The sequence below is a fragment of the Bos grunniens genome, chromosome 8 (genome assembly GCF_055505025.1).
Source record: "Bos grunniens cultivar Pamir isolate PY7600 chromosome 8, Bosgru_T2T1.0, whole genome shotgun sequence".
Taxonomy (NCBI): domain Eukaryota; kingdom Metazoa; phylum Chordata; class Mammalia; order Artiodactyla; family Bovidae; genus Bos; species Bos grunniens.
Genome location: NC_141172.1, coordinates 83,826,212 through 83,839,689, shown reverse-complemented (window position 1 = coordinate 83,839,689; position 13,478 = coordinate 83,826,212). Strand labels below are relative to the sequence as shown.

Here is a 13,478-nt window from a genome sequence, read left to right as displayed (position 1 = left end):
ATTCAGACTTAAACTGAAGAGAGTAGGGAAAACCACCAGACCATTCAGGTATAACCTAAATCAAATCCCTTACGATTATACAGTGGAAGTGAGAAATAGATTTAAGGGACTAGATCTGATAGACAGAGTGCCTGATGAACTATGGACGGAGGTTTGTGACATTATACAGGAGGCAGGGATCAATATCATCCCCAAGAAAAGAAATGCAAAAAGGTAAAATAATTGTCTGAGGAGGTCCTGCAAATAGCTGAGAAAAAAAGAGAAGCAAAAGGCACAGGAGATAAGGAAAGATATACCCATTTGAATGCAGAAGTAAAGTGGGCCTTAGGAAACATCACTACCAACAAAGCTAATGGAGGTGATAGAATTCCAATTGGGCTATTTCAAATCCTAAAAGATGATGCTGTGAAAGTGTTACACTCAATATGCCAGGAAATTTGGAAAACTCAGCAGTGGCCACAGGACTGGAAAAGGTCAGTTTTCATTCCAATTCCAAAGAAAGGCAATGCCAAAGAATGTTCAAATTACCACACAATTGCACTCATTTCACACACTAGCAAAGTAATGCTCAAAATTCTCCAAGCCAGGCTTCAAAGGTATGTGAACCATGAACTTCCAGATACTTAAGCTGGATTAGGAAAGGCAGAGGAACCAGAGATCAAATTGCCAACATCTATTGGATCATCAAAAAAGCAAGAGAGTTCCAGAAAAACATCTATCTCTGGCTTTATTGACTATGTCAAAGCCTTTGACTGTGTGGATCACAACAAACTGTGGAAAATTCTGAAAGAGATAGGAACACCAGATCACCTGACCTGTCTCCTGAGAAACCTGTATGTGGGTCAAGAAGCAACAGTTAGAACCAGACATGGAACAACAGACTGGTTCCAAATAGGGAAAACAGTACATCAAGGCTGCATATTGTCATCCTGTTGATTTAACTTATATGCAGAGTACATCATGAAAAATGCTGGACTGCATGAAGTACAAGCTGGAATCAAGATTGCCAGGAGAAATATCAATAACCTCAGATATGCAGATGACACCACCCTTATGGCAGAAAGTGAAGAAGCCTAAAGAGCCTCCTGGTAAAAGTGAAAGAGGAGAGTGAAAAAGTTGACTTAAACTCAACATTCAGAAAACTAAGATCATGACATCCAGTCCAATCACTTCATGGCAAATGGATGGGGAAACAATGGAAACAGTGACAGACTTTATTCTTTTGGGCTTCAAATTTATTGCAGATGGTGACTGCAGCCATGAAATTAAAAGAGGCTTGCTCCTTGGGAGGAAGGCTATGATCAACCTAGACATCATATTAAAAAGCAGAGACATTACTTTGGCAACAAAGGTCTGTTTAATCAATAGATTTTTTTTCAGTAGTCGTGTATGGATGTGCAAGTTGGAAGTAAGGAGTAAGCGTCTTTTAATTTCATGGCTGTAATCACCATCTGCACTGATTTTTGAGCCAAAAAAAATAAAGTCTGACACTGTTTCCCCATCTATTTCCCATGTGGTGATGGGACCAGATGCCATGATCTTAGTTTTCTGAATGTTGAGCTTTAAGCCAACTTTTTCACTCTCCTCTTTCACTTTCATCAAGAGGCTCTTTAGTTCTTCTTCACTTTCTGCCATAAGGGTGGTGTCATCTGCATATCTGAGGTTATTGATATTTCTCCCGGCAATCTTGATTCCAGCTTGTGCTTCTTCCAGCCCAGCGTTTCTCATGATGTACTCTGCATATAAGTTAAATAAGCAGGGTGACAATATACAGCCTTGATGTACTCCTTTTCCTATTTGGAACCAGTCTGTTGTTCCATGTCCAGTTCTAACTGTTGCTTCTTGACCTGCATATAGGTTTCTCAAGAGGCAGGTCAGGTGGTCTGGTATTTCCAACACTTTTAGAATTTTCCACAGTTTATTGTGATCCACACAGTCACAAGAATTGACTATAACCAAATGTAAGTAAGACCTTTGTCAACCTTACTTATTTTTACAGATTTTAACAATGAGCTGAAGATGCACACAGTAAAAGAAAAAAACAAACTTAAATGACTTAATTAGCAGCACACATGTGTGTGAGTCCTCAAAGAATTTATATAGATTTGGGGAAAACATATGGAAACCACTATTTATAATATAAAACAGAGTTAATCAGCCCTGGCAAAGTAGTAAAGCCAATGTGCTACCGGGGTGAACTGTGGAACTAGAGACAGTTTCTTGGAAAAGATGATATTAAAGTTAGGGACTGAAGAAAAGATCAGGCTATCAGAAGGTGGAGTCTTGAGTTTTTAAAACAGTAACACCTGTTTGCTTTCAATACCTATGTGCATGTGAGTGGGAACATTCAAACTTTTCATTCTGGCAGAGAAATGCAGAGTAAAGGTGAGCATTGTATTTAAAAATACTATTATTTATGGATTAGTTGTCTCAACAGGGTATGATCACGGATAATTTTAGTCTTTGTTACACATTGTTTTATCAATTTCTAAATTTACTCTTCTGCTGTAATTTGGAGGGAGGAGTTTAGTTTTATTCTTTTTAAGATCAGAGTTTCATCTGGGCAAATTGAGAAAAGAACGTAATTCAAAAACAGTATATTTGCACATACAGAAAAAAGTCAGTAATTTCCAGAATACTATTCATAAAAATTCCATAAGCCCTGGAAGAGTTTGAAAATTGCACTTATAAATCTGCTAGAATTAAAATTAAATTTGTTTAAAAATGGAATAAATGAAGTTAGCATTAATTTTTTCCTACTCTCGGATGCTGAAAGATTCTAATGGAAATGAAAAAGATGATATCACCCACTAGTAATGGGGAAAAAATGAGGCCATGGACAAACACACTATGTTTTGATTTATTAAACTGCAAGTGAGCTTTACTTTATCCCCCATGAGTGATGGCTTAACCAGTTGCCAAAGTCTTCTTTTCCACAAAATACCTTTGTAAATATTGTGGTTGCTCTGATTTATAGCCATTGCCTTTAGACAGTGTATCAGTAGAAAAGAATCCCATTCCCAACAAACGTTAAAACTACCATATGTGTAATCATCTCACAAACCTCACGCTAAGTGTAGGTTTCAGAGTTTGGCAGGAGGAAAATTACAGGGAAAGAGCAGTTCTGGAGGCTGTGGCTGTGGTGGTTCATCTCTAAGTGGGAATGACACATCCAGAATGCCAGAGAGAAACACCTGGGTTGTCAACAGTGGTCTTTTTTAAAGATAAGAACCTAGTCCCAGGGGAGGGTAGGACTCATCCAGTTCTTCCTGGCAGGCAAGAGGCCAAGATGAATTCTGGTCCTGATGCCTCTGCAGTGACTTTCATCACGTCTGCTCCCCAAACACTCAGGCAATCTGGTTTTCATCTTGAAGGCATCTGACTCCTATGGTTTATGGACATGTGGAGTCATAATGGTGATGAGAGTCAGTTTCTGCTGATGTGGGCTGCAGAATATATTCTACCCATCCTTCCATTTCTGCTGGGAGAAGAAGCACTGTAGGGGTGAGCTGAAAAGTGTGTAGCCTGACTGTTGTGAAAAGAAAGAAATCAGACGAACTTGAAGTTACGCTCAGTTCTTCCATTTCTCAGCAAGTCAGACAAATTATTTAACTCTGTGAAGCTTTAGTTTCCTCATTTAGACTGTAATACTTCAGTGTTCTTCCTCTGAAAACTGGAGTATAACAAGGTATATTATTGGGTTGATTTATTGAGCACTGCCCCTAGCCAGAGAATATTTGGCACATAGTGGAGCTAGTTAATGCTGCCAGTTTCTTTGTTTCTCTTCTATCCCCATCATGTACAGGGTATGTAGGAAAAAGTGAGGACCTGATTCTGCCAAAGGACATACAAAAAATGTCTGTTCTTAGGTTATTTTTAAGACTCTATAAAACCAACTGCTAAAATAACTTGCATTATATTTTTACCCTTGAATGTACATTCTTGTGGCAAAAAAAAATCACTATAGTTTTTAAGAATGGAAATTAAACCATAAATACCAAATGTGATTTTCTTTGCACAAAATTTCTCCTCCAAAAAATTTACCCAAAACCTCTTGAAACACTTGTCAGAATATTGCAAGTGTTAATATAAGTTGGTTTGGATAAGCAAAACTATATCCTGGCTGTGAAGACATGATATAAACTCACATCTCCTTTCAAGCCTAAACTTAAATAAATAGCTATAAAAGGGAGAGACGGAACCAAAATTTAAAACCCCTCTGAGCAGTAAAACCAGTAATTAGGTAAATCTTGAATTTCTGAATTTCCATGAGTTATCACAATAAGGAATACAGGAGGAGTAACAAGTTTTGGAGTAGACGGTACATCTTGTTCTTCTGTATGTGCTGATACAATGCGTGGGAGAGATGCAAACCAATCTGAACAAATGAAAGTTGGCAATTTGAATATAAAGCTCAGGAAACAGTTAAGCGCTTAGAATAGATCTGTAGCTCATTGGCGTATGTTAAAGCAATGTGGTTAGTGCTCCTTTACGTTTGCTTACTGGATGAACAATATTATGAGGGCAAGCAAGGACAGATATAGAAGAGGGCTATGGAGGATGGAGAACATGAATACTTATGATGTGGAAGTGGGTGGGATGAAGTCAGTAAAAGATGAAGAGAAAGAAAGATGGATAGAAGGAAGGACAGACAGACTTCCAAGAATAAGGCGATCAATAAGACAATAAGAAAAAAGAAGGCTGATAGACGGCTTCTGTGGGCCTCTGAATGTTTGAGAGGGCACTTTTACACTGACCATAAATGCCACAGCTGAGTCACAGTAGATTAAGGGACAAATGGGAGCCCAAACACGTGGAGGTATTTTCTGTAGATATTATTTCAAGAAATCAAGGAGAGAATAGGAAGATGGAATAGATGGTAGTTTGAGGACATCCAGACAGGATATAGGAAGATTCTGACTGACAGAACCGAATATACTAGTAAACAAAGAAGAACAAATTACAGTTATGCAAAATGCCATGCTGCTGATTTAACGGCCCCATGATTCCACTAAGACACAGTCAGTGCCATCACTTAACACTTGGACTTGAATGTCACACTCTGGAGATAGTTGAGTCATTCAGGCTTAGGTCATGAACACAAAAGAATGGATAGCTGGGAGCTGTGAATATTAGGCTATCCCAGCTCTCCATTCTTTTGTGTTCATGACCTAAGCCTGAATGACTCAACTATCTCCAGAGTGTGACATTCAAGTCCAAGTGTTTAGTGATGTTTACCCGGTCTTGGAATAAACATACCAGAGGAGACAAAAGACCTGTACACTGAAAACCATAAGATGCTGATGAAAGAAATTGAAGATGACACAAACAGCTGGAAAGACCTACCATGTTTTTCAGCTGAAAGAATCAATACTATCAAAATGACTACACTGACCAAGGCAATCTATAGATTCAATGCAATCCCTATCAAATCAACAAAGGCATTTCCCACAGAACCAGAACAAGGAAAAAAAAAACCCTTAAAATTTGTAAGGAGACAGAAAAGACCCCGAATAGGCAAAGCAATCTTAAGAAAGGAAAATGGAGCTGGAGGAATCACATTCCCTGACTTTATACTACACAGCAACAGTCATCAAAATAGTACAGTACTGGCACAAAAACAGAATATAGATCAATGGAACAGGATATAAAGCCAAGAAATAAACTCACGCAACTATGGTCAATAAATCTACAACAAAGAAGGCCTTCTCAGGTGGGTCAGATGGTAAGGCATCTGCCTGCAATGTGGGAGACCTGGGTTCAATCCCTGGGGCGGGAAGATCACCTCGAGAAGGGAATGACAACGCACTCCAGTATTCTTGCCTGGAGAATCCCACAGACAGAGGAGCCTGGTGGTCTACAGCCATGGGATTGTAAAGAGTCGGACACAACTAAGTGACCAACATGACAAAGGAGGCTAGACTATACAATGGAGAAAAGACAGTGTCTTCAATAAATGGTGCTGGGAAAACTGGATAAAACGCTTAGAGGAAAACATAGGCAGAACACTCTTTGACATAAAACACAGCAGTATCTTTTCTGAGCCATTTTCTGAGTAGACTTGTGTAAATAAAACCAAAATAAACAAATGGGACCTCATTAAACTCAAAAGCTTTTGCACAGCAAAGGAAATCACAAACAAAACAAAAAGACAATCCATGGAATGGGAAAAAATTTTTGCAAACAATGCAACTGATAAGGGATTAGTCTGCAAAATTTATAAACAACTCATGTGGCTCAACATCCAAAACACAAACAACCCTGTCAAAAAATGGGCAGAAGACCTAAATAGACATTTCTCCAGAGAAGACATGCAGATGGCCAAGAGATGCATGAAAAGATGCTTAACATCACTAATTATTAGAGAAATGCAAATCAAAACTACGATGAAATACCACATCAGGAAAGTTATGACCAGCCTAGATAGCATATTCAAAAGCGGAGACATTACTTTGCCAACAAAGGTCCGTCTAGTCAAGGCTATGGTTTTTTCAGTAGTCATGTATGGTTGTGAGAGTTGGACTGTAAAGAAATCTGAGGGCCAAAGAATTGATGCTTTTGAACTGTGGTGTTGGAGAAGACTCTTGAGAGTCCCTTGGACTGCAAGGAGATCCAACCAGTCCATTCTAAAGGAGATCAGTCCAGGTGTTTTTTGGAAGGAATGATGCTAAAGCTGAAACTCCAGTACTTTGGCCACCTCATGCAAAGAGTTGACTCATTGGAAAAGACTCTGATGCTGGGAGGGATTGGGGGCAGGAGGAGAAGGGGACGACAGAGGATGAGATGGTTGGATTGCATTACTGACTCGACAGACATGAGTTTGGGTAAACTCCAGGAGTTGGTGATGAACAGGGAGGCCTGGCTTGCTGTGATTCATGGGTTTGCAAAGAGTCAGACACGACTGAGCGACTGAAGTGAACTGAACCACATCATGCCAGTCATAATGGCCATAATAAAAAAGTCTATAAACAATAAATGCTGGAGAGGGTATGGAGAAAAGGGAGCCCTCCTACACTGTTGGTGGGAATGTAAAATAGTACAGCCACTATGGACAAAAATCAGGAAGTTCCGTAAGAAGCTAAAAATAGTTATCATATGATCCAGCAATCCCACTCCTGGGCATATATCCAGAGAAATCCATGGTTCAAAAGGATACAGGCACCCCAGTATTCACTGTGGTTCTGTTTACAAGAGCCAAGACATGGAAGCAACATAAATGTTTGTTGACAGAGGAATGGATAAAGAACATGTGGTACATATATACAATGGAATATTGCTGTTCAGTTGCTAAGTGGTTTCCTACTCTTTGTAACCCATGGACTGTGGCATCAGGCTTCTCTGTCCTTCACTATCTCCCAGAGTCTATTCAAATTCATGTCCATTGAGTTGGTGATGCTGTTTATCTAACCATCTCATCCTCTGTTGCCTTCTTCTCCTTTTGCTTTCAATCTTTCCCAGCATCAGGGTCTTTTCTAATGAGTCAGTTCTTCACATCAGGTGGCCAAAGTATTGGAGCTTCAGCTTCAGCATCAGTCCTTCCAATGAATATTCAGGACTGATTTTCTTTAGGACTGACTAGATACATCTTTCACTTTCATCAAGAGGCTCTTTAGTTCCTCTTTGCTTTCTGATATAAGGGTGGTATTATCTGCATATCTGAGGTTACTGATATTCCTCCTGGCAATCTTGATTCCAGCTTGTGCTTCATCCAGCCCAGAATTTTGTATGATGTATTCTGCATATAAGTTAAATAAGCTGGGTGACAATATACATCCTTGATGTACTCCTTTCCCAATTTGGAACCAGTCTGTTGTTCCACGTCTGGTTCTAACTGTTGCTTCTTGACCTACATACAGATTTCTCAGGAGGCAGATAAGGTGGTCTGGTGTTCCCTTCTCTTTAAGAAGTTTCCACAGTTTGTTGTGATCCACAAAGGCTTTAGCAGAGTCAATGAAGCAGAAGTAGATGTTTTTCTGGAATTCTCTTGCTTTTTCTACAATCCAATGGATGTTGGCAATTTGATCTCTGGTTCCTCTGTCTTTTCTAAATCCAGCTTGAATATCTGGAATTTCTTGATTCATGTACTGTTGAAGCCTAACTTGGAGAATTTTGAGCATTCCCTTGCTAGTGTGTGAGATGAGTACAATTTATGTGGTAGTTTGAACATTCTTTGGCATTGCCTTTCTTTGGGATTGGAATGAAAACTGACCTTTTCCAGTCCTGTGGCCACTGCTGAGTTTTCCAAATTTGCTGGCATATTGAGTGCAGCACTTTCACAGCATCATCTTTTAGGATTTGAAATAGCTCAACTGGAATTTCATCACCTCCACTATCTCTGTTTGTAGTGATGCTTCCTAAGCACTTGTAATATGCTCACCAGAAAAAATTTATTTTCCATCTCTCACCATACAGTTGAGTCCCTTTACTCATTTCACCACCCCCTCATTTTAGATTTCCTATGCAAAGAAAGCATTTCACCTGTCTAATAAGTTTTTTCCTTCCTTAATTTTCTTACACTTTTTGGGGGACTGCATTACATGTTCTGTTGGATCTCAAGTTTCCTGACCAAGGATTGAACTTAGGCCCCTGGCAGCAAAAGTCCCAACCACTGAACCACCAGAGAATTCCTGATTTTCTACTTATACCCAATTTTCTACTTTTCTACTTAAATTCCACACCCCCCCCCTTTTCTTGTTTTACTGCACTTGCCAGAATTTTCAGTGAGCCTGCTTGTCTCGTTCCCAGAAAAGGAAAAATTGCAGTATCACAACATTATTTTTTAATAATAGCTTTGCTGAGATATAATTTACATATCATTAAATTCACCCTTTTAGAGTACAAATTTAGTGGGGTTTAGTATTTTCATCGGAGAAGGCAGTGGCACCCCACTCCAGTACTCCTGCCGGGAAAATCCCATGGATGGAGGAGCCTGGAGGGCTGCAGTCCATGCGGTCGCTGAGGGTCGGACGTGACTGAGCGACTTCACTTTCGCTTTTCACTTTCAAGCATTGGAGAAGGGGATGGCAACCCACTCCAGTGTTCTTGCCTGGAGAATCCCAGGGACGGGGGAGCCTGGTGGGCTGCCGTCTCTGGGGTCACACAGAGTCGGACACGACTGAAGCGACTTAGCAGCAGTAGCAGCAGCAGCAGTATTTTCATATTTGGGAGATATCACTAATGCCTATTTTTGGAACATTTGGGCCACTTTATGAAGAGACACTGTACTCAGTAGCAGTCACCCCCCATTCTGTCACCCCACTCTAAGTCTCCTCACCCCAGCAACCACTCATCTACTTTCTGCCTAGTGGATCTGCCTACTGTGGACACTCCATACAAAAGAGGCATACAATATGCGGCCTCTTGTGACTGGCTTCTTGCACTGAACATAATGTGTTTGAGGTTCATCCATGTTGTAGCATGTATCATACCATTCCTTTTCATTGCTGAATAATACTCCACTGTAGAAACAGACTATACTTACTTTCTCCATTCACCAGCTAGATATTTGAGTTGTTCCCACATTTTGGCTGTTATGAAGAGTGTAGCTTCAAAATTGGTGTACAGTTTTCATGTGGATTTATGTTTCCACTTCTCTTGGGTATATAGCTAGGAGTGGAAGCAAGTTATTTTCTGTAGATACTCTGACACACTAATGAGTTCTCTTCTATTTCTAGTACGTAAAAGCTTTTTTCCTCCTTCTTCCTTCTTTAGACCTTGAGATGATCATATAATGTTTGGATTTTATCCTTAAATCAACCAGGTACTTGTTGAATAAGCCTAGTAGAGTCATGATATATTATCCTATTTATATACTAGTAGATTTGGTTTGCTAATATTTTAGTTTTTTAAAATCTATGTTCCTTAGTGAGACTGATTTACAATTACCCTTTTTTATAATTTCCTTGTCAGGTTATAGTATGGTTATGCTGACCTTAAAGAACTGTTCAGAAGAATGTGTTGATTAATATAGGCCTGTAGTAGGGACTTCCCTGGTGGTCCACTGGTTGAGATTCTGGACTTCGAATGCCCGGGGCACGTGTTCCCACATGTGATGTGGCCAAAAGATGTGTGTAGTATTCTTTGTGGGAAGATGAAGCAACTTCAGTATGAGTTAGCTGAAAAGGCATTTGACTATGACACTAGGAAGGGATATAGAATAGGCTTGAGGTAAGATAAGACTCCCATTTCTGAGAGGACCCTTACTTAAAATTTTCAAAATTTAGCTTTATCTGAGTGTTATCTACAAAGTTGTCATAAGCAACTACAACCTTAAAAGAAAAACTAACTCATTGGCACTTTCTACCACAGAGGTAAAAATACCGAAAAGGAGTTGGTACCTGCACTGGCTGTGCTTATAGCCCGAGTGCTGAAGGACCTGTTGACATCCTGTTTGGTGACCAACACCAAACTGCAGAGCAGCCGTCAGAGCCAAGCTTTAGAACATAGTTATGGCTGCAATAATAAAAGGGAGGAGAACACTAATACCAGCATTTTCCATGTGTTGATACTACTGTGGTTAAAACAGTTTCTGCAGAAGGACTCATGTAACAGTCCATTAACTCACAAGATTTTAGAGCAGGGACCTCAGAAACTGTATAATCTGGTTCTCTGCAATTTTGCCAGTCTTGGCTACTCCTCTATGTGGCTATTTAAATTATTTCTCTTTCTAATTGTTTAATTTTTTTTTTAAAGATTCCTTTTATCTGACCTGGTTATGAAAAGCTCAAAACATTATAAGAATACAGAATCACATACTAAAAATCCTCTCATAATTCCATCACCCAAAGATAACTAACAGTTTGTTATTTATTTCTTCCATTTTTTTCTCTAGGAAGATACTAAATTGTATATGTTAAAAGAAGGTAACATAATAGCACATGCGCTGCTTTAAAGTTTCTTTCTTCTTCTTGGTAATACTGTGGACAACTATGATGTCTGTATAATAGTTACTTCAGTCTCTCGATGTAACTTTATAACAGCCTACTGTTCCCTGTCAGTATACAACTGATTAATTACCCTCTACACTTGGGTACAATGTTTTAAAGTACTTTCCTGGAGGTACACTTGTGCAGAGAAAGACATGTTTCTATAATGGATTCCTAGAAGTGGAAGGCTGGGACAGAACATAGCTATTGCTAAGTTGTTCTCAAAAGAATGAGTTTTTGTTTGCTCTAGGCAATGTGTCCAATACTGCATGTTATTCACATTTTTTTCTTCCGAAAACAATGTATATATTTCAAATCAAGCCACATTCTCTTTTAAAGACTATCAAAAAATTTTATTTTATTTTATTATTTTTGATGCATGGACTCTCTCTAGTTGCAGCAAGCAGGGGCCACTCTTCCTTGCAGAACACGGGTTCTCGGTGTGTGGGCTTCAGTAGTTGTGGCTCATAGGCTGCAGTAGCTGTGTCACAAGGATTTATTTGTTCCACGGCATGTGGAATCTTCCCAGGCCAGGGATTGAACCCATGTCTCCTGCACTGACAGGGAGATTTTTAATCACTGGACCACCAGGGAAGGCCTGGGTGTGTGTGTGTGTGAGTTGCTCAGCCATGTCTGACTCTTTGCGACCCTATGGACTGTAGCGTGGCAGACTCCTGTGTCCATGGAATTCTCAAGGCAAGAATACTGGAATGGGTTGCCATTTCCTTCTTCAGGGGATCTTCCTGACCCAGGGATTGAACCTGGGTCCCTTGCATTAGAGGCAGATTCTTTACCATCTGAGCTATAGGGAAGTTCCTAGGGAAGGCCTAAAGACTTTTTTTTTTTTAAAGCAGTTTCAGATGCACAGAAAAACAGAGGAAGGTACAGAAGTTTTCCATATATCCCTAGTACTCTCATCACACAGCCTCCCCCAGTAGAGTGGTGCATTTGTTACATCTGATGAACCTATATACAACATAATCACTCAGGCTTATAAGTTACAAATGCATTGGAGAAGGAAATGGCAACCCACTCCAGTGTTCTTGCCTGGAGAATCCCAGGGACGGGGGAGCCTGGTGGGCTGCCGTCTATGGGGTCGCACAGAGTCGGACACGACTGAATCGACTTAGCAGCAGCAGCAGCAGCAGAAGCAATAGGTGTCTAGTGGCATCTCATTCTTGATTTAATCTCCAAAGCTCTTTTCAGATTGTGTGTAGGTATTCTGGGGGAAGAGATGAGGGGAACTCCTATCTCTAATGTTAGTATCTTCTCAAATATTTGGTAATCCTGGGCTATCTACTTATGTTAGAAACACTGACCAAAAGCTCAGAATGTGTGGGTAGAGATAGTCAACTTAGTGTTTGTACTCGGTTGAGCTAGTTTGGATCCCTTTTCTATTAGACACGCAAAACCAAGTAGATGAGAACATGGGTCAATTTGGAGGTAAATGCATAATACTTGGAACAAATGATGGAGACATCAGGAGGATTGGGGTCATATACCTTGCTTCTGCTGAGTGCAGTTTCCCAATGAATCTCACCATTCCTAAGATCTATAATTTTTAAACTTGGAACACTCACAAAATTATCCTGTCTTACACCTGTTTGGGCTATAGTGTCATCTGTCAGAGCCTATATGCCTTCAGTCTTTAAGGAATTTATCAAAAATTCTGTCTTCTAATAGTACTAATAATTTTGTGATGCAGTACTACATTTTTAAAAGAAAATGTAGTTTTTAGTTTTAGGAATTTGGGTGGCCCATGTGCTCAATCTATCATCTTGATTTGATCTATCCAAGTCACATTAAGATTTTGGAAAGACAAAAATGTAGTTCTTCTCTGTCAAGCAAGTTCTTCTCTGTCAAGACCCTTGAGGTAAATTAAGAATTAAAAAAAACAGATATTAAAATTACCTAGCCTATGACAGGCATTTTGTATTGCTATTCATTCTATTTGCACAAAAATTTGAAGGGTAGGTATTACCATCCCAGCTGTATAAAGAATAAACAGTTATAAACAGCAGTAATTCATCCAAGGTCCCCCATAAGGAGCACTGTAGGCCAGGAACCTTGATCTGACTGTGACCTGCTCATTCGCAGATGAAGAAACTGAGGCTGAACTAGATAACCAATTTGCCCTAATCAGAAGCCTCACGGCTCTCTTGCCTATTTTATTATTGCTTAAGGTTGGAAGTTATATAATTTCAGTGACACTAATATATAACAGCTTTTTAAAAATTTATTTATTTTTGGCTGTTCTTGGTCTTTGTTACTATGTGTGGCGGCATGTGGGGTCTTCCTGGATCAGGGATCAAACCCGTGTCCGCCTGCAGGCAAATTCTTTACCACTGAGCCACCAGGGAAGCCCTGTTTTGTTAACAATATTGTGTGGGAGACTGGTATGGCTGGCAGGGAGCTGATTAGAGATTTAAATAACATTAACCCAATTAAGGCATCCCAGGAATGTATAGTCCTCTAACTTGGGAACAATAGCATCTCTGCAGTCTGATAAAGCTCTAGTGACACGCAGGCTAGTATGAATGTTAACATTTTTAA

General features: G+C 39.7%; 1 protein-coding gene across 3 annotated transcripts in view; it reads right to left on the bottom strand.

Moving 5' to 3' along the window:
• CENPP (centromere protein P) overlaps window positions 1-13,478 on the bottom strand; it is a 237,025-nt gene that overhangs the window by 24,294 nt on the left and 199,253 nt on the right. The gene's annotated exons all lie outside the window — the stretch shown is intronic.